Source organism: Panthera leo, chromosome B2 (assembly GCF_018350215.1).
Source record: "Panthera leo isolate Ple1 chromosome B2, P.leo_Ple1_pat1.1, whole genome shotgun sequence".
NCBI lineage: Eukaryota > Metazoa > Chordata > Mammalia > Carnivora > Felidae > Panthera > Panthera leo.
Window position 1 is genome coordinate 75,084,845 of NC_056683.1, and position 27,339 is coordinate 75,112,183.

Here is a 27,339-nt window from a genome sequence, read left to right on the forward strand (position 1 = left end):
CAGCTGCTCAGAGGAAGATTTTGTGACCTCCGTTCCAGACTCTTGACAGTAATAATCCTGAGTTCTGGCAAAGTCGACAAAGTCACTCTTCTAGAAGAGAAGCTAATAGTGTAGAAAGTGAATAAAGAAATGAATACAATATATAATGTAAATATCAGAAAAATAATTTCTAAAAATAGGGCTTTGGTTAGAAAAACACTTCGGGGCACCTGGGTGACTCAGTCGGTTAAACGCCCAACTTTGGCTCAGGTCATGATCTCATAGTCTGCGGGTTCGAGCCCCGCGTCGGGTTCAGTGCTGACAGCTCAGAGCCTGGAGCCTGCTTTGGATTCTGTGTCTCCCTCTCTCTGCCCCTCCCCCACTCACATTCTTTCTCTTTCTCTCTCTCTCAAAAAAGAAACATTTAAAAAATTTTAAAAAGAAAACATTTCAAAAAATAAAGCAGACTACGTTTTATACCCTTGAGTATTAAGTCCTCGTTCCAAAAACTGCAAAACCTCATAAAGGAGATTCTCTCAGATGTCATACAGCAGAAAACTCCATTCTGGCAGTTGTCTGGTACATAAAGAAAGACAAGCTGGTCTAACAGGGAAGAGCAAGGATCTTTGACTCCTGCAACTTAAGTTTGAATTCTGTCTCCACTGCTCACTAGCTGTGTGACCGCAAGTTATTTTTGCTAAGTCTCATTTTCTTCCTCCATAAAATAGGGATCACAATACCTCCTGTCTCATAAGATTTATTTTCAGGTGTGTTAACATAGGAAAACATTCAGCAGTGTTTAGTAGTAAGGACCCAATAAGTATCACCTTTGGTTTTTTTTTTTTTTTTTTTTTTTTAATGTTCATTTATTTTTGAGACAGAGACACAGCATGAACGGGGGAGGGTCAGAGAGAGAGGGAGACACAGAATCTGAAACAGGCTCCAGGCTCTGAGCTGCCAGCACAGAGCCCAACTCGGGGCTCGAACTCACAGACCGTGAGATCATGACCTGAGCCGAAGTCGGAAGCTCAACCGACTGAGCCACCCAGGCGCCCCTGTTTTTATAGAATCTAAATGACATGTGCTTTAAGCCCTTATCTCCGTTCAGAGTTCCCCAAACTTGCCCCATCAAAACAATCTTTTGGGACGCTTGTTAAATAAACATACAGATCCCAGGACACCGCCTCAGATCTACTGAACCTGTATGTCCAAGGGAGGTGCCTGGGAATGTGCTTAACAAGAGGCTCCAAAGCTCCAGGCACATTTGGGAGACATAGACGATGTTAGCAAAATTCCATATTCCCTATATCCTGGTCTCAAACTTGGGGATCTGATTGAAATACAGACTCCCAGAATTCCCCACCCCCAGGAAATTCTGATTTAGCTTTGAGATGGAGTCCATGAAACTGCATTTTATTTTATTTTATCTTATTTTATTTTATTTTATTTTCTTAATGTTTATTTATTTCTGAATGAGAGAAAGAGACAGAACGTGAGCAGGGGAGGGGCAGAGAGAGAAGGAGACACAGAATCCAAAGCAGGCTCCAGGCTCTGAGTTGTCAGCACAGAGCCTTACACGGGGCTCAAATTTATGAACCCTGAAATCATGAACTGAGCCAAAGTCGGATGGTTAACTGACTGAGCCACCCAGGCCCCTCTATGAAATCTATGCATTTTATTTTATTTTATTTTATTTTATTTATTTATTTATTTATTTATTATTTTTTTTTTAATTTTTTACTTTTAATTTTAATTTTAATTTTTTTCAATATATGAAATTTATTGTCAAAATGGTTTCCATACAACACCAGTGCTCATCCCAAAAGGTGCCCTCCTCAATACCCATCACCCACCCTCCCCTCCCTCCCACCCCCCATCAACCCTCAGTTTGTTCTCAGTTTTTAAGAGTCTCTCATGCTTTGGCTCTCTCCCACTCTAACCTCTTTTTTTTTTTTTCCTTCCCCTCCCCCATGGGTTTCTGTCAAGTTTGAAATCTATGCATTTTAAATAAGCTTCCCATCCTCAGAAGAAAAGGACCCTCAGCCCACACTTTGAGAAGTGCTGCCCAGTGCATACCCCATTTAGACTAAAAAGAGAACTCTAAGAATAGTCTGTAATCTTGGGAGAAGTGTCCTATAGCTTTGCTTCTATTACCAATTCACAGAATACGTGAATTAGAATTCATACCAACTTAAATTGATCCCTTCTATGCCAAGTTCTTTGATTTGGAGTCAAAAAGTAATTCAAAGTCTGTCATGCATTTGATGTGTCTGTCCGGGGTTTGCAAGGTTGTGCCTACGTAGGCCTTTTTATCTGCTCGGATCACCGAATCTGATTTAATGACTTGTAGGCACCCTGAAGGTAAGGACTGTGCTTTCTTAGCCTGTGTGGGATGCTAGGCATTTCTTATGCGCAGAAGGCTCGAGAGAAGTATGAACAAAAGAGGTAAGAGCTGGCCTGAGCACAACACTCAATTCCCAGTGAGGCTTTGGCTTTGTGGTGCTGGACTCACCAGCTGCCCCAGCGCCCCTCCTCATAGTTCTGGATTCGCCTCATGTGCTGAGATAAAGCAGAAGACAGATCCTTATAGTGAGGTCAGGCTACGTGGACATTGTATATGTGGACTTGATCGCACGACACTGGATCGGTCAAAGAGAAACACACGTCATGTAAGCCGCCAAAGCATAGGTCTGGAAAGATGTGCCTGGATGTCTGAGCTGGAAAGTGTTGAGACCCGGAAGGGAAGTACAACTCTGGCAGAGAATAGCAGAGAGCATTTCTGCTGATCCAGTGGACCTTGGCCATGAACCAAGAAATACTTTCATTGGGATAAGCGCGCAGTCCTCCACATCAAGTTAAGAGCCATAACAAAACAGAATTTAGTGTATAAGTACGATCAAAACTGTGTCACCAACTTGGGGAAGCATCTTGCTAAGTAACTGACATTTCCAAATATGTATTAGTGTGTGTGACTCACAGACCTGAGGTTTGGATCACGTCATCCATCTCCTTTGGAAATGGACCTGCTCTACTCTTAAAAGCCAGCCCAGGCACTCAGTCTTATTTTTCATAACGTTCCAATTCAAAACTACAGTTCTTGAAGCTCATCTAAAATGATAATTCAGGGAGCTTTCATTTCCGTAGCTGTCTTTTTTAATATGACAACATAAGAGCTTGTAAGTTATCTCTGATAAGCAGCATCATTTAGAGAGGATGAAGGATAAAAGTTTGGGAAGCTCTGAAGTTTATTTCCATCTCTATTCCTCATTTGCTGAGAGAATTATGGCAAGTGATTTAAGCTCCTAGTTCCTGAATTTCTTCCCCCCATGGTCCACAACCAGTCACCGGGTGAATCATTTCACACAGCTCTCCTAAGAATGGAGAGTAACATGTCTTTCTACAACTCCACAGGAATCATACCTGCTGAATAATAAAGAGGACAAATAACTTATGTTTAGAATCATAGGTAATGTTGGAAATTATCAGGATGCAGTTCTTCTCACAAAAGTGCTAGGAATTTTAGTGTTCTGAATGAAAGGGTTTTTTTGCTTGTTTTTTAATGGCCACGCTGGTTTACACCAATAAACAGAAAATCTCATTATCCTTTTTCTCCCCACACACCTGCCTCATCTAGCTTAGAGGCAAAAGAAAGATTAATTTGTTTTGTATCATGGACAGAGAGTTATTCAGGAAATTAAACCATGGATCAATTGGAAACAGACATAGTCGGAAGTGATCTCATCATTAAGTTATGTTCCCAAAGACACACAACTCTCCCAACTTACAGAATTCAAGCCAGTTTACAAACCTTATGTATTTCTTTCTTCCCAAACTTCCATCCATCTCCATTTCCCTAAATATTTGTTAGAAATGTTTTTAGCTGTAAGAAACAAAGCCCAACTAAGAGTAGCTTAAATCATGAGGGTATTTATTATTTCCTTAATAAAGAGTCCAGAAGTAGATGGCTTTAGGGTTGTGTGATATTTCAATAACGCCATTAAAGACCCAGACTACTTAATCTTTTGCTTCACCATCCATAGAGTGTGGGCCTATTGTCCTCTTGTTTGTTGTCATTGGATGCTCATAAAGTGCCCGGTATGACTCCAGAATCATATCCTTTACATTATTTTCAATGGCAGAAAGCAGAAAGATAGGGACAGGTGAAAAAAGAGGTGGTTTGGCCACTGTCGAGTTATACAAGGCATGAAAAGAAGAGGACTTACTCCTTAGCAGGGTGTAAGTGAGGAAGAGTTAGAGATAAAGAACAGTAATGACATTGAGCACTTTATGTCAAGCATGGTACTTTACAGTTGTTATCTTTTTTAAATTCTCACAACAATGCTGTGACATCAGTACTATTAAAATATGCATTTTTTAGAAATAAAAATTTGATGTAACAAAACTAAAAGTGATTTAAAAAGTGCTTTCGAATGACATTTATCCTACCATTCCATGTGCAATGTTTTCATTTTTGTCCTGGGTATGAGCATGTGTGACTCATACCCCCTTCAAGGAAGGAAATGTTGGCTCAGCTACTAGGAGCGTTGTCAGCGGACAACCTTCAGATGGAGGCCCCTGCAGGCAGACGATTGCCTTTCCCAAGGTCACCCCTCCCTGGAGTGTCCACATGTCCAATGACTGAGTTGGGTGGGAGTGTGCAGGACAGGTATTCTGGCCCAACAGGGGATAACCGATAGACTAATTTAGCTAGACTTCTCCCTCTGACCACCCTCCTTCTTGCCTTCCCTTTTCCACAGGTGATGATCCTAAGGCTCCCTGAAAAACATCTTAAACCCAATTCGGTCTCAGAGTCTGCTTCCCAGGAAAATCAAACTGCGACAATTTTGAATATCCTTTCTACCTCTTGTCTACAGGCATTGTATTTTTATTTCATATCATTGCAGACATACCCAAGTACTTTGAGTTTAATTTTTAAACTTAACATTCTATCATGAACATCTCCTCATATTCATAGCCTTTTTAATTTCCTGTTTAAGATGTAAAAATAAAATATAACCATATTACATATGTTTGAAGAAAGAAGAGAAAGTTACCCACAATCCTACTACCAAACATAGCTGATTGACATTTTGATATATTTCCTTAATTTTTTCTTCTGAATAGTTTTATAAGGTTATAATCACAATGTATAAACAGTGTCCTTTTTACATTCTTTAAATTTTATCTATGTATTTTTATGCTCTCCCTTGAGCCAGAAAAGATTAAAGGCAAGTTATTAAATTACATAAATTTAGTAAAATGTAAGCCAGACATCAGCTAGGGCCTCCTATTCTTCAGATATTTTGGTAAACATATCCTATACTTGAACACATGACAAATGAGAATTCGGAGACCTTCTAAGGTTTTGAGAATTTCCTACTACTCACTTACTCACAATTCTTGTTGCAGCTTCCTGTCTCCCTAAGGGAGACAACTGGCTCCCCAATCCTGCCATGTCAACCTGGGTGATAAGCACCTTCTCCAGTTGTCTTACACAAAACTCCCACAAAATAAACCAAAACCAAAATCCACTTTCAGAAAGCATTCTGTGACTTTTCTCACTTCTCTAAAGTTTGGGGGACCACTGGATGCAAAGCCTTCTGACATCTTGCTGTTCCCTAAGTCCTCTCTCTTCTGGAGCAACTGACAAATTCTTCCCTTCACCTCACGTACGACAGTTCCACCCACTTTTGGGCTATTCAGGATGAGCGTCTATACCCCAAAGCAGGTGATTCCAATTCAGATAATTTCCTCAACAAGGGCAGGTCTTGACCTAAAGGAGTTTTCTGTTTTTCCAGGCTAAGAAAAGAGAAATGTTTTTGGATATCTACATTAAAATTAGAGGGTGAGGAAATAGGTCAGAGAGAAAACAAAAGGGAAAGGATATGATACCAGGAGAGAGGGCGGGACATAAAGTGTATGTTATAAAGTTTCTGCATTTGAAGACTTGCTAGGGAGGGCTGAGGAGGGGTCAAAGTTAAGCAACATGACAAGGGAGTATTCCAATAACTTAGCAGCTGGTGGGACCTGAAGACCAGAAGAGATGGTGAAATAAAAGGTAACACCAGAGGGGTGCCTGGGTGGCTCAGTCCGTTAAGTGTCTGACTTTGGCTCAGGTCAGGATCTCATGGATCATGGGTTTGAGCCCTGTGTTGGACTCTGTGCTGACAGCTCAAAGCCTAGAGCCTGCTTCGGATTCTGTGTCTCCCTCTCTCTCTGCCCCTCCTTCGCTCACACTCTGTCTCTCTCTGTCTCTCAAAAATAAATAAATATTAAAAAAAATTTTTAAAAAGAGAAAGGTAACACCAGAATTAGGAATCTGTGACTAGGGAAAGTAGCCCCACCTTGAGATAAAATGAGAAACTCTGGAAGGAAGTTCATTTTGGAGGGTAAGGCAATGCATGTACCTTCACAGGTAAGAATCCAGCTGGATTTGTTTGTAAATGGACTTGGAGTATGTATAAACAGGGTACTGAGGGTGTTGTTTGCTCTATTCTGGCTCATGGCTGAATATAAGCTTACAAACATAAGCGTTTGTGAAGAACTATGGAATGACACTGTATCATCACATCAGTCCAAAGAGAAGGGAGATTTATAGTAAGAGGTGGGATGAATCAAAACATTTTTGGTAGGGATCAGATGATAGGGTGGTGTGGAGAGATGGATTAATGGGACTGGTAGAAAATTGTGTCTATGAATTCTAAAGTATCCACAATTAGGGTTTTTCTTTTTTGTTATTTTGCCCGTCAGAGTGTTGGTGTTATTTTGTGAAAGAGGAAAGCATCGTGCTGGGAATGAAAAACGATTTTCAGCCACTTGCTGCTTTAACTCTGTTACCCTGGCAACCAATTTTCTCAGCCAGGAGGGATGATTTTACTACAGAGACACCCTATATTGGACTATTGTGATTTCAAAGGAAAATATTTACAGCTCTGTCAGTATAGCTGTTCCAGTTGAGATTGTGACAGCATGGCCCAGTAAACTCAATTTCAATGATTTCTGAAGAGTTTTTCCATTATTGACTCCAAGTAACATCACTGTTTTAACCAAGAGCAAACCCCTGCAGCATGCATAGCCCATATTGGTTGGGGTTTGTTTATCTTTTTCTTTCATCTCTATCAATGATGAAGTTAGTTGATCCCCTTTGAAGTTGAAATCAAACCAAAAGATTAAAATAATTATGTGAGACAGTTGTGGCTGGGCCCAATGGACAGTTTTGTCCTCATCCCATGACCATCTTGGAAGAGAACTCAGGGGGCTTCTCATTTTTCCAAATGAAAAGCCTCTCCCTCAAGCATTGGTGATAAATGGACATTCCACTGCAGGCTTGGTGGGGAAGCTGGTTGACATCAGAGAGCTCGGAACCTTTCACTTCCTCCCCATCCTGGGCAATTTTCCTCTTGTCTTCTGCTGTAGCCTGCTGCAGTCTCCCCCTTCTTCTCCCACCTCCCTCCCTCCAGCGTTACCTTCCTGGGGTCCCCTCAACTCCCTCCACATCTCCATTCTTAGATTGACAAAGGGCACTGTAAACTCCTCCAGCTGGGCCTCATGCTCGTGTCCTCCAACTGTCCTATAAGGAAGCCACTGGTCACCATACTGCTGGCTTTGTGCTCAACAAATGAAAGCCATCTCTTACCAGAATCCTTCCTCCTTAGATAATAGGAGGTAATTATAAATTTTTTTTTGTCAGTTGTTTGTGTTGAAACTATCTGAGTTGTTTTAGATTTCTCATGTGTTTGGTTTGAAAAGCAAGTTTCTTGGTTTTAGAAGTAAAGCACCTGTCCAGATTCCTACAGTAACAAAATCTGGATGTACTGTTCTGCACCAGAAGTATAAAGAGTGAGACTAAGAGACTGAGCCTCTCAGATCCAGATATTTTTCCTCCTTCTAGTGTAAGATTGCTTCCAATCTTAACTAACAAGGTGTGGTTCTGATTTGAACTGAACATTTATTTGATGATAGCATTCAGATGATTGCTTTACTGTTTATTATTCTTCCCATCCCATAGTGGTATTTTTTATTTTGAAAGATGATCTTACTAATTAAATTAATCTGAATTGATAAATCATTTGTGTGTGACAGGGAGTTCGAAGGGGGGGTATGCTGAGAATTCTTGCATATTTCCAGCCCCATTCTGGAACCAGCCTTACTCCACTCTCAGTGTAGTTCGTCAGAGAATTAAACACATAGAATCAGCTTGCATACCGTCACTACTGAATAATTTTTTTACTTTTCTCCCAAACTTTCCTTAACTTCACCTAAAACAGAGGGTCTCTCATTCACTTTTTATTCATCTATAGACTTGTTGAGACAATGTTATAAGCTTTGGCCATATGGACAAATATTATGGAAAGTACGTTGTTCATGTTACACTTGAATTTGCTTGTGGCAGAGCTGATTTTTTTTTTTTTTTACTTATATTGCACTTCAATAAACCCCCTAGACCCAGAATCTGAGGTTCTTTATTTTTTTAAGTTTATTTATTTATTTGGTAATATCTACATCCAACATGGGGCTTGAGCCCATGTCCCCAAGATCAAGAATCATGTGCTCTTCTGGCTGAACCAGCCAGGTGCCCCTGAGATCCTTTAGATTAACAGAAAACTACCACACTTTTATTTTTTGCGAAAAGCAAAAACTAACTCAGGACTTCAAAAATTTAAATATTTTGCATAATAGGGGACTTTCCCTCTGGATTCTTAGTCAAAATACCATTAACATCAATGCTTTCTTTCAATTTTAGCTGTCTGAATTAAAATATTTTAAGAGCCCTTATTTTTACTTCCCTTTGAAATACATGGTGCTAGAAGATACTAGTATAACACAGATGAAGACACAATCTATTTTCTAAAGCAACTTACATTAAAGTAGGGGAGCTAAAGGAGTAAATAAATATTATAGTATAATAAAGGCAAAGACAGAGGTAGACCTACAATGTTAAGGCAGAAGACTCAAGAGTGACTAACTGGCTTGAAGAGGTGGGAGGAAGTCAGGAAGTTTTCTCAGGGGTGTTGACACTGGTATTTAAGGGCCAAGATGAGTTTACTTCATTAAGGTGAGATATGCATGGGCAAGAGTGCTCCACACTGAGGAAGCTGCAAGAAAGTAAATAAAATATTGACTGGCAAATGGAACCATGATTTAAAAAACAACACAACTTATTGAAAATCTATTATGTGCCAGGCATTATGTGCCACCAGTTTCTAGGTTATTCATAATTCAAAGCTCTCTAGGGAATGTTGTTATTATTCCTCCTTTCACAGGTGAGGACACAAAAGTTTAATGAGGATGAGTACCTGCCTAATGCTCAACAGTATGATTACACTGGCTGTTCAGCCCAATTGGGTCTGACTCCAGTTCTCTTGTGCAGATTCAAAATGAAACTGAACTTGCACGAGGACATAGGTATTTCTGCTTGATTCGTTGTCCCAATTAGTGATACAATAATTTATGACAATTATGGACAATTTAATCAATTATGATAAATGAAATGATTACGCAGGGACTTGGGTGTTCACACAAGCCTTTGAATGTAAAATATAGATTGAATTTGATTATTGGAAACTTTGGATGAAGCATAAATTCAAATGTATTTTTCTGACGTGTAAGAGACCATTTCTAAGACCAAGACTTCATAAAGAGGTCTTATTTCTATTTGTTTTATAATTAGAGATATGGTGTTGATGAGCTCAAGGTAGAAGCATTTGTGGACTTTTTCACCTTTTTATCCTTAAGGAAATAAGCCAAAATGCTAAAATAAATTAGTAGTACATTAAGTTTGGAAGTTTTAAAAACACGTGTTATTAGAACACACACATACAAGTTATCATATTCTTCATGTAGGATATGCAACTGATGGAGCTTCACTTTCAAAGTATGCTTTTGCACATTTATATTCCAGACGGTACAATTGCATTGATGGCAAGCCCACTGTACATCGTTTGAAATAGCATGTATTCTGATGTATTCAGGATCTATTCAGCACAGCCCAAGGGTTGCCTTGGATTTTGTCCCTGACATTGTAAATATAGTAGAGCAGACTAGTAATCATCCCATTTCTTCAAAGGGTTTGAAATATATAGGCACAGAATTACTGTCTGGATTTTCTCATTTCCAAGTGTGCTTTTATACCACACTCTCCATACAGTCAGCATAATTTGAGGTCAGGTACTGTGCTAGTTATAGGCCACAATATAGGTTTCTAAGGATAGAAAGATATATCTGCCAATTTTAATGGGGCATCAAACCTCTATTCCACTAACCATCATGTAGTCTAATGAACAATAAAAGACAGAAATGTGGGCATTTGGCATGGGAAGGCATGGGGAAAACAACAAATTGTGCCACAGAGAGGCTTCCAAAAGTATTTCACAAAGGTCTTACCTTCTGAGTCTCAAGAGTGAATAGGAGCTCTCTAGGAAGTGAAGTAGGATGATATTCCAGGAAGTGAGATGAGTATCAGTAGAGGAAAATGCACAGGTTTTAAAAACAGAAAGTTATCACCAGGCTGGAGGTGAGAGTATGTTGTATGGAAGGAGGAAAGCAGGAATGGCCCAGCAATAGCCCTAGATTTAAAGGCAGGCTGGTGCAGAGTAGGAATGGCTTTGTATTCTTTGTATTCTAAACTTTTTAAAAATGTTTATTTATTTTTGAGAGAGAGAGAGAGAAAGAGCACAAGCACAAGAGAAGAAGGACAGAGAGGAGGGGACAGAGTATCAAAAGTGGGCTTTGCACTGACAGCAGTGAGCCCAATGCAGGGCTCAAACCCACAAACTGAGATCATGACCTGAGCCGAAGTCAAATGCTTAACCAACTGAGCCACCCAGGTGTGGACCAAAAGCCAGTGCAGGGTATTTTGGCTAGTGAATGAAGGGTTCTGTATTTCAAGGAGTGGTGGGCTTCAGAGAAAGCAAGTCTGTGTATTCTTTTGATAACCTAGCCCTGTATTTGCAGTCTTATTTGGATATTGAAGTGAAATCATTCATGCTTTTAACTCTCCTATCTCCTGTTTTCAGGGAAGATGGCAAATGGCTAGCAGCCAGTTTATATGTAGGAGTTCTGTTCTATCACCTCTCAGTTTTCTCTTTTCTAAGCTGAATTATACAGACTCACTCTTCATTCCTTGCGGGGCTTATTCTCAAGTCTTTTGATATTGCCTTTTTAGCATTCCACTGACCTTGTGCCAAGTTCTTTTCCTCTGCCAATCTTCTTCATCTGAAAACTCATTAATTTATTTTTGACTAGGGAACATACTTATGTAATCCAACCATAAAACCCAAGAGAATCTTTCTCTCCCTGTCCTTCATCTGCTCAATTCTTACAGTCCCCTCCCGAAGATAATCGCTATTGTTAGTTTCCTATTTGCCTTTCTAGAATTTTTAGCAAATAAAAACTGATGCAATATATGTGATTTCTCTTTTTTTTTAAACAAGTGTTAGACTTCTCTACGTAAAGTTTTGCACCTTGTTTTTTTTTCACTTAATGTCTTGAAAATATGTCCAAAGCAGTTCACAGAGTTTTTCTTTATTGTTATTCTTCCTTTTCTAAATGCAAATTTTAGTTAGTTAACACACAGTGTAGTATTAGTTTCAGGAGTATCTAGCCTATCATAACAAATGCACTCCTTAATACCCATCACCCATCTAGTCCATCCTCCACCCACTTCTATCAATCCTCAGTTTGTTTCTCTGTCTTTAAGAATCTCTTGTGGGGGCGCCTGGGTGGCTCAGACGGTTGAGCGTCCGACTTCGGCTCAAGTCACGATCTCGTGGTCCGTGAGTTCGAGCCCTGCGTCGGGCTCTGGGCTGATGGCTCGGAGCCTGGAGCCTGCCTCCGATTCTGTGTCTCCCTCTCTCTTTGCCCCTCCCCCGTTCGTGCTCTGTCTCTCTCTGTCTCAAAAATAAATAAACGTTAAAAAATAAAAATAAAAAAAAGAGTCTCTTGTAGTTAGTTTCCCTTTCTTCTCTCTCCCCCTCTCCTTACCATATGTTCATATGTTTTGTTTCTTAAACTCCACATATGAGAGAAATCATATAGTATTTGTCTTTCTCTGACTGACTTATTTCACTTAGCATAATACATTCTAGCTCCATCCATGTCATGGTAAATGGCAAGATTTCATTCTTTCCTATGGCTGAGTAATATTCCATTGTGTTTATATACACCACATCTTTATTCACTGATCAGTCAATGGACATTTGGGCTCTCTGCATAGTTTGGCTATTGTTGATAATACTGCTATGTGTTGGGGTGCATGTACCCCTTCTAATCTGCATTTTTAATCCTTTGGGTAGATACCTAATAGTGCAATTGCTGGATTGTAGTGTACTTCTATTTTTAGTTTCTTGAGGAACACCCAGAGTGGCTATTCTCCAGAGTGGCTGCACCAGTTTGCATTTCCATCAACTGTGCAAGAGAGTTCCTCTTTCTCCACATCCTTGCCAACACCTGTTGTTTCTTATGTTGTTAACTTTAGCCATTCTGACAGGTGTGAGGTGGTACCTTCTTGTGGTTTTGATTTGTATTTCCCCGATGATGAATGATGTTGAGCACCTTTTCAACTTCTGTTGGCCATCTAGATGTCTTCTTTGTAAAAGCGTCTATTCATGTCTTCTGCCCCTTTCTTAACTGGGTCATTTGTTTTTCAGGTGTTGATTTTGAAAAGTTCTTTATGGATTTTGGATACTAACCCTTTATTGGATATGTTGTTTGCAAATATCTTCTCCCATTCCATAGGCTGCCTTTTAGTTTTGTTGATTATTTCTTTCACTGTGTAGAAATTTTTTACCTTGATGAAGTTCCAATAGTTCATGTTTGCTTTTGTTTCCCTTGCCTTTAGCAATGTGTCTAATAAGTATTTGCTCCAGTGAAGTCAGAGAAGTTATTGCTTGTGTTCTCTAGGATTTTGATGGTTCCCTGTCTCACATTTAGGCCTTTCATCCATTTTGAATTTATTTTTGTGCGTGGTGTAAGAAAGTGGTTCAGTTTCATTCTTCTGCATGTTGCTGTCCAGTTTTGCCAGCACAATTTGTTGAAGAGATTGTCTTCTTTCCATTGGATATTCTTTCCTGCTTTGTCAAAGATGAGTTGACCATACGGTTGTGGGTCCATTTCTGGGTTTTCTATTGTGTTCCATTAATCTATGTGTCTGTTTTTGTGCCAGACCATACTGCCTTAATGACTACAGCTTTGTGATATAGCTTGGAATCTGGAATTGTGATGCTTCCAGTTTTGTTTTTCTTTTTCAGGATTGTTTTGGCTATTCAGGATCTTTTGTGGTTCCATACAGATTTTAGGATTATTTGTTCTAGTTTGCAAAAAATTCTGGTGGTATTTTGATAGGGATTGCTTTAAATGTGTAGATTGCTTTGGGTAGTATAGGCAATTTAACAATGTTTATTCTTCCAATCCACGAGCATGGCGTGCTTTTCCATTTCTTTGTGTCCTCTTCAATTTCTTTCATAAGTATTCTATAGTTTTCAGAGTACAGATCTTTTAACTCTTTAGTTAGGTTTATTCCTAGGTATCTTATTGTTTTTGGTGCAATTGCAAATGGGACTGAGTCCTTGATTTCTTTTTCTGCTGCTTCATTATTGGTATATAGAAATGCAACAGATTTCTGAACATTGATTTTATATCCTACGACTTTGCTGAATTTATGTGTTAGTTCTAGCCATTTTTTGGTGGAGTCTTTTGGGATTTCTAAATAGAGTATCACGTTGTGTGCAAATAGTGTAAGTTTGACTTCTTCCTTGCTTATTTGGGTACCTTTTATTTCTTTTTGTTATCTGATTGCTGAGGCTGACTTCCAGTGCTATATTAAATAGTAATGGTGAGACTGGACGTTCTTGTCTTGTTCCTCACTATAGGGGAAAGGCTCTCAGTTTTTCCCCTTTGAGAATAATATTAGCTTTGGGTCTTTCGTATATGGCCTTTATAAAATGGAGGTATGTTCCTTCTATACCTACTTTGTTGAGGGTTTTTATCAAGAATGGATGCTGTATTTTGTCCAATGCTTTCTCTGATTCTATTGACAGGATCATATGATTCTTATCCTTTCTTTTATTAACATGGTATATGATTTGCAAATATTCAACCAGCCCTGCAACCCAGTAATAAATCCCACTTGATCATGGTGAATAATTCTTTTAAGGTACTGTTGAATCTGATTTGCTGATATCTTGTTGAGAATTTTTGCATCCATGTTCATCAGGGTTATTGGCCCGTAATTCTCCTTTTTAGTGGGGTCTTTATATGGTTTCAGAATTAAGGTAACACTGGCTTCATACAATGAGTTTGGAAGTTTTCATTCTATTTCTATTTTTTGGAAGAGTTTGAGAAGAATAGATATTAACTCTTATTTGTATGGTAGAATTCCTCTGGGAGGCCATCTGGCCCAGGACTCTTGTTTATTAAGATATTTCTGATTACTGATTCAATTTCTTTGGTGATTATGGGTCTGTTCAAATTTTCTATTTCTTCCTGTTTGAGGTTTGGTAGTGTATGAGTTTCTAGGAATTTGTCCATTTCTTCCAGATTGCCCAGTTTGTTGGCATATAATTTTTCATAGTATTCTTTTATAATTGTTTGTATTTCTGCAATGTTGGTTGTGATCTCTCTCTTTCATTCATGATTTTACCTATTTGGGTCCTTTCTTTTTTTTTTTTTTTTTTTTTTTTTTTGATAAGTCTGGCTAGAAGTTTATCAATTTTGTTAATTCTTTCAAAGAACCAGCTCTTAGTTTCATTGATTTGTTCTACCGTTTTTGTTTGTTTGTTTCTATATCATTTATTTCTGTTATAATCTTTATTTCCCTTCTTCTGCTAGCTTCAGGCTTTATTTGCTGTTCCTTTTATAGGTCCTTTAGGTGTAAGGTTAGATTGAGTATTTGGGACCTTTCTTGGTTCTTGATATAAGCCTGAATTGCAATGTACTTTCCTCTTAGGACTGCCTTTGCTGCATCCTATAGGTTTTGGACTATAGTGTTTTCATTTTCATTTGCTTCCTTGTATTTTTTAATTTCTTCTTTAATTTCCTGGTTAACCCAACAATTCTTTAGTAGGATGTTTTTTAACCTCTATGTGTTTGAGGGATTTCCAAATTTTTTCTTGTGGTTTACTTCAAGTTTCATAGCATTGTGATCAGAAAATATGCATGGTATGATCTCAATCCTTTTATACTTGTTGAGGGCTGTTTTGTGACCCAGTATGTGATCTATTCTGGAGAATGTTCCATGTGTATCCCAAAATAATGTGTATTCTGCTGCTTTAGGATGAAATGTTCTGAATATATCTGTTAGGTCCATCTGGCCCAGTGTGTCATTCAAGGCCATTGCTTCCTTGTTGGTTTTCTGCTTAGGTGTCTGTTAGGTTTCTTGTTGTAAGTGGGGTGTTAAAGTCCACTACTATTATTGTATTATTATCAATGAGTTTCTTTGTTATTATTAATTTATATATTTGGGTGCTTCAAGTTGGGGGCATATTTCTAATTGTTAGCTCTTCTTGATGGATAGACCCTGTAATTATGATATAATGCCCTTTTTCATCTCTTGTTACAGTTTTCGTGTTTTTTTTTTAATGTTTATTTACTTTAGAGAGAGACAGACAGAGAGACAGAGGCAGAGACAGAGTGTGAGTGAGGGTAGAGCAGGGAGAGAGGGAGAGAGACACAGAATCTGAAGCAGGCTCCACACTTTGAGCTGTCAGCACAGAGCCCGACATGGGGCTTGAACTCACAAACTGTGAGATCATGACCTGAGCTGAAGTCAGATGCTTAACTGAATGAGCCACCCAGGCACCCCATGTTGTAAAATCTAGTTTGTCTGATGTAAGTATGGCTACTCTGGCTTTCTTTTGACATCTATTATCATGAAAGATGGCTCTCCATCCCCTCACTTTCCATCTGCAGGCATCTTTAGGTCTAACACGAGTCTCTTGTAGGTAACATATAGATGGATCTTGTTGGTTTTTGAGGTTTTTTTTATTCATTCTGATACCATATGTCTTTTGATTGGAACATTTAGTTCATTTACATTCAGAGTGATTATTGAAGGATATGAACCTAGTGCCATTGTATTACCTGTAGAGTTGGTGTTTCTGGTGATGCTCTCTGGTCCTTTCTATTTTGTTGTTGTTGTTGTTGTTGCTGCTGCTGCTGCTGCTGCTGCTGCTTTTGGTCTTTTTCTTTCTCCACTCAAAGAGTCCCCCTTAAAATTTCTTGCAGGGCTGGTTTAGTTGCCATAAACTCCTTTAGTTTTTGTTTGTCTGGGAAACTCTATCTCTTCTTCTATTTTAAATGACAGCCTTGCTGGATAGAATATCCTTGGCTGCATATTTTTTTCCATTCAGCATGTTGAATATATCTTGCCACTACTTTCTGGCTTGGCAAGTTTCTGTAGACAGATCTGCTGCAAACATTGTCAGTCTTCCCTTGTAAGTTAAAGACTTTTTCCCTTTCAGGGAAACCCTTTCAGGATTCTTTCCTTGTCAATGCGTTTTGTGAGTTTGACTGTATGTCTTGACAATGGCTGGCTTTTGCTGAAATTAATGGGAATTCTATATGCTTTTTGGATTTTGAGGTCTGTGCCCTTCCCCAGATTAGGGAAGTTTTCAGCCATAATTTGTTTACATAAACCTGCCCCTCTTTCTCTCTTTGGATCTTCTGGGACTTCTACGATACAAATGTTATCATGTTATAATAAATTGCTGAGTCTGTCTTCGTGATCCCTGACCTTTGTTTCCCTCTTCCTTTCAGCTTCATTATTTTCCACATTTTTATCCTCTATACCACTAATTTGCTCCTGTGCCTTGTCCATCTTCTTTTTTATGGACTCCATTTGGGTTTGCATCTTGGTTATAGCATTTTTAATTTTGGCCTGACTAAATTTTAGTTCTTTTTTCTCTGCAAAAAGTGGTTCTCAGCTGTCTTCTATGCTTTTTTCAAACCCAGCTAGTATCTGTATGATTGTTGTTTTAAATTCTAGTTCAGGCATCTTATTTATATCTGCATGGACTAAATCTCTGGCCATCATTTCTTCCTGTTCTTTTTTTTTTTTTTTTAATTTTTTTTTTAACGTTTATTTATTTTTGAGACAGAGAGAGACAGAGCATGAACGGGGGAGGGTCAGAGAGAGAGGGAGACACAGAATCGGAAGCAGGCTCCAGGCTCTGAGCCATCAGCACAGAGCCTGACGCGGGGCTCGAACTCACGGACCGCGAGATCATGACCTGAGCCGAAGTCGGCCGCTTAACCGACTGAGCCACCCAAGTGCCCCTCCTGTTCTTTCTTTTGAGGTGAATTCCCCCATCTTGTCATTTTGGAGGAAGAAACAACAAAAACAATAATAATAGTATGAAATAAAAATTTTTTTAAAAAATCAAATAAAGGAAGTTGGATCCTAGGTGTGTTTTGGTCTTCTTGTTAAGAGAAGCTTGATACAAAAAAAGAGAGGGGCACCTGGGTGGCTCAGTCGGTTAAGCATCGGGTTTCACCTCAGGTCATGATCTCACCACTCTTGAGTTCAAGCCCCTCATCAGGCTCTGTGCTGACAGCTCAGAGCCTGGAGCCTGCTTTGGACTCTGTGTCTCCCTCTCTCTCTCTCTGCCCCTCTCCTGCTCATGCTCTGTCTCTCAAAAACAAATAAACATTAAAAAAATTTTTTAAAAGAGAAAAAAGAAAAGAGAGAAAAAAATTACTAATTAAAAAAATAATAAAATAAAAAAATTTGCTGTTTCTGTATCCAAGAAACAAAAACAACAATAACAACAAAAACAAAAACAGAAGCAACAACAACAACAAAGCAAACAAACAAATGGACAAATAAAAATACCCAAATAAAGCTAGGTCCAGTTTCCCCTATACAGGTGAACATGGGGGCTTGATGGCTCCTGGTGGGTCTTTTGCCTGTGGAGAAGCTGTATCGCCTCCACCAAATGCACTCCAAGCAGGGGAAGCACTTCTCTCTGCAATCCAGGCGATCCTCAGACCTCACTGCTTGATCCAGGGGCTCCACCCTGCTTCCTCATGGGAGTACCACCAGGGACTGACCTCTGAAACTTCAGACTCTGTGCTCCATTGTTTATGAGAAAAAACTGGCAAAAAAACCCAAAAAACGAAAAACACCTTTCCCCCGTCAATGGTTTTGGGGAACAGTTTTCTTGTGCAGTCCCCTGTATGTGTTTTCATTCTTTCTCTCTCGTTGCTTTCAGGGAGTGCTTTCTTGCACAAATCCACTGTGCTGCTCTCTCTCCCCCTTTCTCCTCTCCGCAAAAATGACTCCCTCCCTTCTGTGGCACTGTAGTTCTTTTCTTGCCCAACTTCTCCATACCAGCTACCTGCCGTGTTCTTTCCCTCAAATTGTGAAGATTTTCTTTAATCCCCAGATCGATTTCTTGGGTGTTCAAAATGGTTTGATGTTGATCTAGCTATGTTTGGGGGACAAGACAAGTCCAGGGTCCCTTTACTATTTTGCCATCTTAACTCCTCCCTCTTCATTCTTTTTGAAGATGGTAGTAATCTATTGTATGACTACAACATAATATAACCAACCCCCAATTGATGGACAGTTAGTTGTGTGAAGATATTTGCTACACAATTTCACACCTGCAAACATATCTGGTGGATAAATTCTTGGGAGCGGAATTTCTATGTTAAATGAAATATATATACAATTGTAATTTTAATAGATAATGCTAAACCACACTGTCCCACTATAATAGGAGAGATCTTGTTTCCTCATACACTCACCAGTACAGTGTACTGCCAACATTATGATGTTTCCAGTCAAACAATGAAAACTCTTATGCTGGGGTACATTACATTTGCATTTCTCATATAGGTGAATGTGAAATACTTTCATTTATTTAAGAAACATTTTATAGGCATCATTTTCTTTAACTGTTTATTCATACCTTTGCTGATTTTTCTGTGAACTGTTTATAACCTTTGGCCACTTTTCTAAATCTTATTGACATCTTATGAACTTTTTATATATTTTATATTCATGTTGGATCCTTTTTTTTTTTTTTTTTTGTAAATTGTATTCGTTCATATCCCCTGTCATGCTTCTCCTGTATCATGGGGGCTGGAAGCTGAAAAGTACATTTATTAGGCTCACTTTCCCCTCTGGATGCAATTTATATTGTATGAATAAAATGCACACCTATATTGCTTTGGAAAGTGGAAAGAAGGCAGAAATCACGTTCTCTTCCAGCAGTGAAGGCAGATGAGTGGGTTTCAGCTGCCAGGAGTATTTGCAGGAACCTTCAGGTTCCCCTCCTGGCCACCTTCCCCAGGACTATAGAGGCGCTGTGAAGTGGACTGCAGTTTCCTGGCATGCATCAACAACAAAAATCAGCTGAAAAATCTTCTATAGTTCAGTAAAGGAGCATAGTATAAAACTAATATTCAAAAATCATATATATATATAATTCTCTCTATATACATACTTATAGTCAATATAACAGAATGGTGGAATGAAAGAGCCTATTAACAATAGTGACAAATAGGGGTGCCTGGGTGGCTCAGTCGGTTAAGCGTCTGACTTCGGCTCAGGTCATGATCTCACGGTCCATGAGTTCGAGCCCCGCGTTGGGCTCTGTGCTGACAGCTCAGAGCCTGGAGCCTGTTTTGGATTCTGTGTCTCCCTCTCTCTGACCCTCCCCCGTTCATGCTCTGTCTCTCTCTGTCTCAAAAATAAATAAACGTTAAAAAAAATTTAAAAAAACAATAGTGACAAATAAGAGAAAATAGCAGAAACTAAAGGTAGTAATAATTAGGCAAAAACCTATATGAATTAAATGATAAAATGCTCCTAAGGAAAAATAAGACTTAGATAAATAGAAAGGCATTTTTTTTCTCAGATGGTAAAACTCATTAGCATAAAGAATTTATTGGGATTTTCCTTGTTACTTAGTCTGGTCAATTTTGGTGACTGTTCGGGAGTCTGGGTGGCTCAGTTGGTCAAGCATCTGACTCTTGATCCCGACTTAGGTCATGATCTCACAGTTTCATAAGTTCAAATCCCACGTCAGGCTCTGTGCTGACAGTGTGGAGCCTGTTTGGGATGCTCTCTCTCACTCTTTCTGTGCCCACCCCCCACTCATGCTTGCTCTCTCTCTCTCAAAAATAAATAAATCAACTAAAAAACTTTTTTTTTTTTTTTGGTGACTGTACCATGGATGCTTAAAAATATATACTCTCTATTTTTGTTTTTTTTTTAAATGTTTATTTATTTTGAGAGAGAGAGAGAGAGAGAGCAGGGGAGGGGCAGTGACAGAGGGAGAGAGACTCCCCAGGCTCCACATTGTCACAGTGAGTCCAACGCAGGGCTTGATTCCACAAACCATGAGATCAGGACCTGAGCTGAAATCAAGGGTCAGGGGCTTAACCAACTGAGCCAGCCACCCAGGCGCCTTTCTACTTTTTGAATATCAGATATCTATTAATTTATCTATCCTATTAATTTTGTGATCTAAGTTTTCTATATTCTTGTCTTTTTCCAATTTATCTCTCATGGACTGAAAGATGGATTAAAGTCTCCTGCTAGAAATGTTTTTGTCCATTTCTGGTATTTCCTATCCTTTCTGAATTATGAAAATGTATCTGTGTTATTTTGTGCTTAAGTAAATATTTCTAGCTGTCACACACTTATCATTAATTGCAAATTTTAGGAGTATAAAATGCCTTTTTATTGTCTCCTTTAATTTTCTTTTTCTGGTAATCCACTTACTCTGATATTAGAGTTGAAATGCCTGCTTTCTTTTGGTTTATATTTACCTGATATGTGTAATTTTACCCATTTATTTTTCATTTCTCTGAATCACTTTGTTTTAGCTTGAAACTGTGTTTTACCTTTTGATCTAGTCTACAATTCTTTTTCTTTTCATAGATGAGTTAAATCCATGTATATTTATTAATTTGAAAAATAATAAATGGGCTTCATATTATTATATTTTTATAATAAAATTTATATATAATTTATAATTTTATAATAATTTATAATTAAATTATATTATTAAAATTTATAATTTTATAATACAAATTTATATATAATTTTTATTATAAAATAATAAGTGGGCTTCATCTTATCATATTTTTTATATTTGTTGGTTTTATTGTTTTATTTTTTATTTTATTTTTATTTTTATTTTTTTCAACGTTTTTTATTTATTTTTGGGACAGAGAGAGACAGAGCATGAACGGGGGAGGGGCAGAGAGAGAGGGAGACACAGAATCGGAAACAGGCTCCAGGCTCCGAGCCATCAGCCCAGAGCCTGACGCGGGGCTCGAACTCACGGACCGCGAGATCGTGACCTGGCTGAAGTCGGACGCTTAACCGACTGCGCCACCCAGGCGCCCCGGTTTTATTGTTTTAAAAAAACATTTTACTCCATGATTTATTTTCTTTATTTTGATATGGGTGTTTCATTTTATATTTAGAAAATTCAGTGTTTTGTGGTTACTTGTGTAATTATAAATATATAATCCCCTTAGCCCTTTAATTTTTTAGACACGATATCTCTTTTTCCCTGCTATGAACAGATGATTAGCTTATTTGCACATCGTTCTCTCAACTTCCTCCCCCTGCCCTCCCAATTTTGATCAATAATATATTTTTAAAATTTACCTTTGTGCAACTTATATATGCTCGTATTTCTATTACTTCACTTCCATCTTTAAATGATTTCACTCAGATACATTACAGATCATTGTACTTACTCTTCCTCTCACCTTTTTCCCTTATGCCCATTTCAATCTGTGATACTTAAATCACTTTTATACTACTGGGCATACAACATTTACATTTCTCTATTGCAGGGAGGGTATAATGTTTACCATTTTGTTTCTGTCCCTCTAATCTTTATATTGTCTTTTCTTATTCCTTTCTTTTCTTTTCTTTTTTTCTTTTTTTTTTTTTTTTGTAATTCCAAATATGTGTCGGATTTCCTTAGTCTGTTTCTATATCATTTTCTCCCTAATTCTTTTCAACTTTTTTTTTTAATTTTTTTTTTAACGTTTATTTATTTTTCAGACAGAGAGAGACACAGCATGAACGGGGGAGGGGCAGAGAGAGAGGGAAACACAGAATCGGAAGCAGGCTCCAGGCTCTGAGCCATCAGCCCAGAGCCCGACGCGGGGCTCGAACCCGCCGACTGCAAGATCGTGACCTGAGCCGAAGTGGGACGCTTAACCGACTGAGCCACCCAGGCACCCCCTTTTCAACTTTTAAAGAAATAATTTTTTTTTGTTTTGATTATTTTACCGTGTTTATTTTATTTGATTTGTGGTCCCTCCAATTTTGCCTTATTTCTATGATTTTTTTTTCCTTTTGATTCTCTGCTTGTTTCCACTAGCTCACCTTTCATCAATACCCATTGATTCGCCATCCCTTCCCTGAGTTCTTACATTGCTGTTTTCTGATCTCCTTATAGAGAGTTAATAGCTTCAATCATTTTTTAAGCCCATGTGGCTTCCTGTCCTGTTTCTCTCTCTCCACTTAATCAATGAAATTCTATGTTTACTTGCAACTTTTGCCATCAGAACAGGGATATATTATCAAGGCAATCTCTGCAATGTACAGCAATTCATGAAAATAGATGGGGCATAAATGGAAAGAAATAGTGCTTTCTCTTTAATGGAAAGATAGTGTTTGACAAATATTAATAAAATATAGGGTTAGACTTTATGGAATTTTTGTTGACAAGACATCAAGTTTAAGCTTGTGTTTGAAAGAAGATTATAGTATAGGAAAGCAGTATGAGAAATGACCTAGTAGAAATGTAATGATTGTGGTCCTTGGAGAGAACCTAAGTCAGCAAATTCACTATTGTTATACAACAGCTGGGAACCCATGAGACCTAAATTGTGAAGCAATACCAACCCAAGTTCTTGTATATATGCCCAGGGAGGGATGTAATACCAATAGTTGTGAATAAGATGGTTTAATGAATTTTTTATATTTTTAAAATAAAATATATTAATCTAAGCTCTATAACCATGCTTATCTTGTATTCTAAATTTTACTGAAATGCTCAGGAAAGGAATGTGCTACTTGGACACTTATGAAATGAAATATATCCTCATGGATGTGCTATGCATTCCTCCATAAATATCTCATAGTACTGTATGTGGCCTATTCCACAACTTTAGAAACTGTAGAAATCTCTAGTTAATAATATGCATGCTGAAGTACTTAGGGGGTATGTACTGATGTCTGTAATTTACTTTAAAATGCATAAAAATAAGACAGATTGATCAGTGGACAGAGGGTGGACCAATGGATACTTATATGAAAAAGCAAGTATAGTGAAATGCTAATGATAGAATCTAGGTGATGTGCACTATAAAATTATTTCAATTTTACTGTATACTTGAAAATTTTCATTGTAAAATGTTGGGGGAAATATGGACATAAAAGAGGGGTGCCTGGGTGGCTCAGTCGGTTGAGTGTCCGACTTCGGCTCAGGTCATGATCTCACATTTCGTGAGTTTGAGCCCCGTGTCAGGCTCTGTGCTGACAGCTCAGAGCCTGGAGCCTGCTTCAGATTTTGTGTCTCCCTCTCTCTCTGCCCCTCCCCTGCTCACACGCTGTTTCTCTCAAAAATAAATAAAGATTTTTTAAAAATATTAAAAAAAGAAATTACTGTAGTTGTTACAATATATAATTACTACAGTTTAGTCGCTGGTTTCATGGTATTTAATTCCAATTGGTAAAGCTGGAGGAGTCAGTCACAACAGCTTGATGATTTCTCTCTATTCTGCCTTTTTCTCAAAGTTGTCTGATTGGCCTGCTAAATTAAGAGGTTGGGTTGTCCTAACTCAAATGTCCATGGTAAGAGGCTCCTGGCCAGGATCCCTTCAAGAATGGAGGGACTAACACCCAGTGGAGCCAATTTCAGTGGAACCACTGCTAAAGCAATTCTCCTATTACTATTTTGAAATCAGAAAAATTACTTCCCAAGCAATCTTGTCCTGGAATTACACTGGAAAAGCACAAGTTTTGTAGGTCATGGAGGAAACTTCCAAAGTGGGTATCCAGTTTTGTAACCCCCAGTTAGTCATCCAAGATGTGGGTTCCATAAACTCCAACACTCTAAATTTTGGTCTCTTATCATAGATGGTAAGTCTGGATGCTAGATACCAACCTCAAATAGGATATTTCTAGAGCTTGCCCAAATGTAGCAACTCAAATGGGTTGTTTTAATGAGGCCAAAGGGTACTGGCCTAACAGATTTCTTATTTATTTTATTTTATTTTATTTTATTTTATTTTATTTTATTTTGAGGGAGAGAGTGTGCACATGTGCGTGCGAGCAGGGGAGGGGCAGAAGGAGAGGGAGAGATAGAATCTTAAGCAGGATTCGTGGCCAGCACAGAGCCCTATATGGGGCTCGACTAAAGATCATGAGATCATGACCTGAGCCGAAATCAAGAGTTGGATGCTTAACCTACTGAGCCACCCAGATGTCCCTGATGGATTTCTTTTAAAAGCTAGTTGCTAAGTTATGGCCTTCTGTATAACATATAACTTGCTAACATCCAAATCTCATAGGTTAAGCCAAAGGTGTACATTTTAGTGGTGGATAGGACCACATTATGGTTACACAAGATGGGTTCTTGGCTTTCAATCACTTTTGTTAAAATCAGAAAGAAAAAAAAAATTCTGACTGTTGTGAGTTGAATAGTGTCAACACAAAGATATGTTGAGGTCATTTTCCTTGGTACCTGTAACTGTGAACTTATTTGGGAAAAGGGTCTTTGCAGATGTAATTAAGATATAAATTAAGATGAAGTAGGGAGGGCCCCTTATTCAATATGACTAGCATTCTTATAAGAAGAGAAAACAGAGAGATAGGTAGAGAGGAACACCGTGTGATGATGGAGGTAGATATTACAGCAATACATCTGCAAGCCAAGGAATAAGATATTGGCAACCCCCAGAGGCTAGGAGGGAGGCACAAGACAGACGCTCCTTCAGAGCCTCCAGAAGGGACCAAACTTGCCGGTCCCTTGATTTCTGACTTCTAGCTTCCAGAACTGTGAGAGAATATATTTCTGTTGTTCTAAGCCACAGAGTTTGTGGAACTTTGCTACAGCAGCCCTAGGAAACTTAGATGCTGACCATACTAAGGAGACCAGTGGATATAACCTCAAGGATCGATATGATCATAAATAATCTCTTCCTGTTTTCTACAATCTCACCACTCATTTCTTCATTTCTTAGAGCCACACCATGCTATCAGTGATGCTTTAAACTTCACTTAGAAAAGATTGTGAAATAAAAATACAAGTAAACATTCACCAGTAGAAACAGGTGACCCCAATATGTGGGTCATGTAGGTGCTTACTGCGACAACACATTGTGGGTTGGATTATGATTTTACATAGAGAAGGAAGCTTATCACTGCCTTGATAAAATTCATACTCTCCCTGCTAACAGGCTTCCTTTCTCCAAAAGAAAGAGAAAATGGAGAAAATAATTTTCTAGAAAGCCAAACAAAATTTAAGCAGGCTCTGGCTTATTTTATTGTTTCTTTTTTAAGTTTTTATTTCAATTCTAGTCAGTTAACATACAGTGTAATATTAGTTTCAGGTGTACAATACAGCATTTCAACACTTCCGTACAATACCTGGTGCTCATCACAAGTGCCTTCCTTAATCACCATCACCTATTGCATCCATCCCTCCACCCAACTCCCCCTCTGGCAACCATCAGTTCCCTATAGTTAATAGTCTGTTTCTTGGTTTCTTTCTTTCTCCATCTCTCTGTCTCTTTCTCTCTCTTTCCTTTTGCTCACTTGTTGTGTTTCTTAAATTCCACATATGAGTGAAATCATATTTCTCTGACTGACTTATTTCACTTACACAATATACTCTAGCTCCAACCACATCGTTACAAATGGCAAGATTTCATTCTTTTTTTATGGCTGAATAATAGTCCATTATATTTTTATACCACACCTTCTTTATCCATTTGTCAATTGATGGGCACTTGGTCTGCATCCATATCTTGGCTATTGTAAATAATGCTGCTATAAACATAGGGGCGCATGTGGCCCTTTGAATTAGGGTTTTTGTATTTTGGGGGTAAATAATCCAGAAGTGCAATTGCTGGGTTGTACAGTAGTTCTATTTGTAACTTTTTGAGAAAACTCCATACTGTTTTCCCCAGTAGCTGCACAAATTTGCATTCCCACCAATAATGCATGAGGGTTCCTTTTTCTCCACATCCTCACCAACACTTGTTTCTTGTGTTGTTGATTTTGGCCATTCTGACAAGTGTGAGATGCTATCTCATTGTAGTTTTGACTTGCATTTCCCTGATGGTAAGTGATGATGAACATCTTTTCACGTGTTTGTTGGCCATCTGTATGTCTTCTTTGGAGAAGTGTCTATTCATGTCTTCTGCCCATTTTTTTAATTGGATTATTTAGTTTTTGGGTGTTGAGTTTTTTAGGTTCATTATATATTTTGGATACTAATCCTTTATTGGATATGTCATTTGCAAATATCTTTTCCCATTCCATCGATTGCCTTTTAGTTTTGTTAATTGTTTCCTTTGCTGTGTGGAAGCTTTTTATTTTGACAGAGTCCCAATAGTTTATTTTTGCTTTTGTTTCCCTTGCCTCAGGAGATGTATCTAGAAAAGAAAAAATGCTACAGCAAATGTCAAAGAGGTTACTGCCAGTGTTCTCTACTGGGATTTTTATGGTTTTAGGTCTCACATCTTGGTCTTTAATCCATTTTGAATTTATTTTTGTGTATAATGTAAGGAAGTGGTCCAGTTTCATTCTTTTGCATGTGGCTGTCCAGTTTTCCCAAAACCATTTGTTGAAGACATTGTCATTTTCCCATTGTTTATTCTTTCCTGCTTTACTGAAGATTGCCCATATAATTGTGAGTTCATTTCTGGGTTTTCTATTCCATTCTATTGATCTATGTGTCTATTTTTGTGTCCGTACCATGTGTTTTGATTACTACAGCTTTGTAATATAATTTGAAGTATAGAACTATGATGCCTCCAGCTTTGTATTTTTTTTCAGGATTGCTCTGGCTATTCGAGGTCTTTTGTGGTTCCATACAATTTTAGGATTTTTATTCTAGTTCTGTCAAAAATTCTGTTGGTAGTTTGATAGGGATTGCATTAAATGTCTAGATTCCTTTGGGTAGTATAGACATTTTAACAATATTTGTTCTTTCAACCCATGAGCATGGAATATCTTTCCATTTCTTTGTGTCATCTTCAATTTCTTTCATCAGTGTTTTATAGTTTTCAGAGTTTGGTTAAGTTTATTCCTGGGTATCTTTTTTTTTTTTTTTTTTTTTTTTTGTGGCTCCTGGCTTATTTTAAATAGGTTGTTTC

General features: G+C 38.2%; 1 pseudogene; it reads left to right on the forward strand.

Annotated features, from left to right (window-relative positions):
• The first annotated feature begins 6,376 nt into the window (after positions 1–6,376).
• Positions 6,377–27,339, forward strand: part of LOC122220717 — a 42,908-nt pseudogene continuing 21,945 nt past the window's right edge.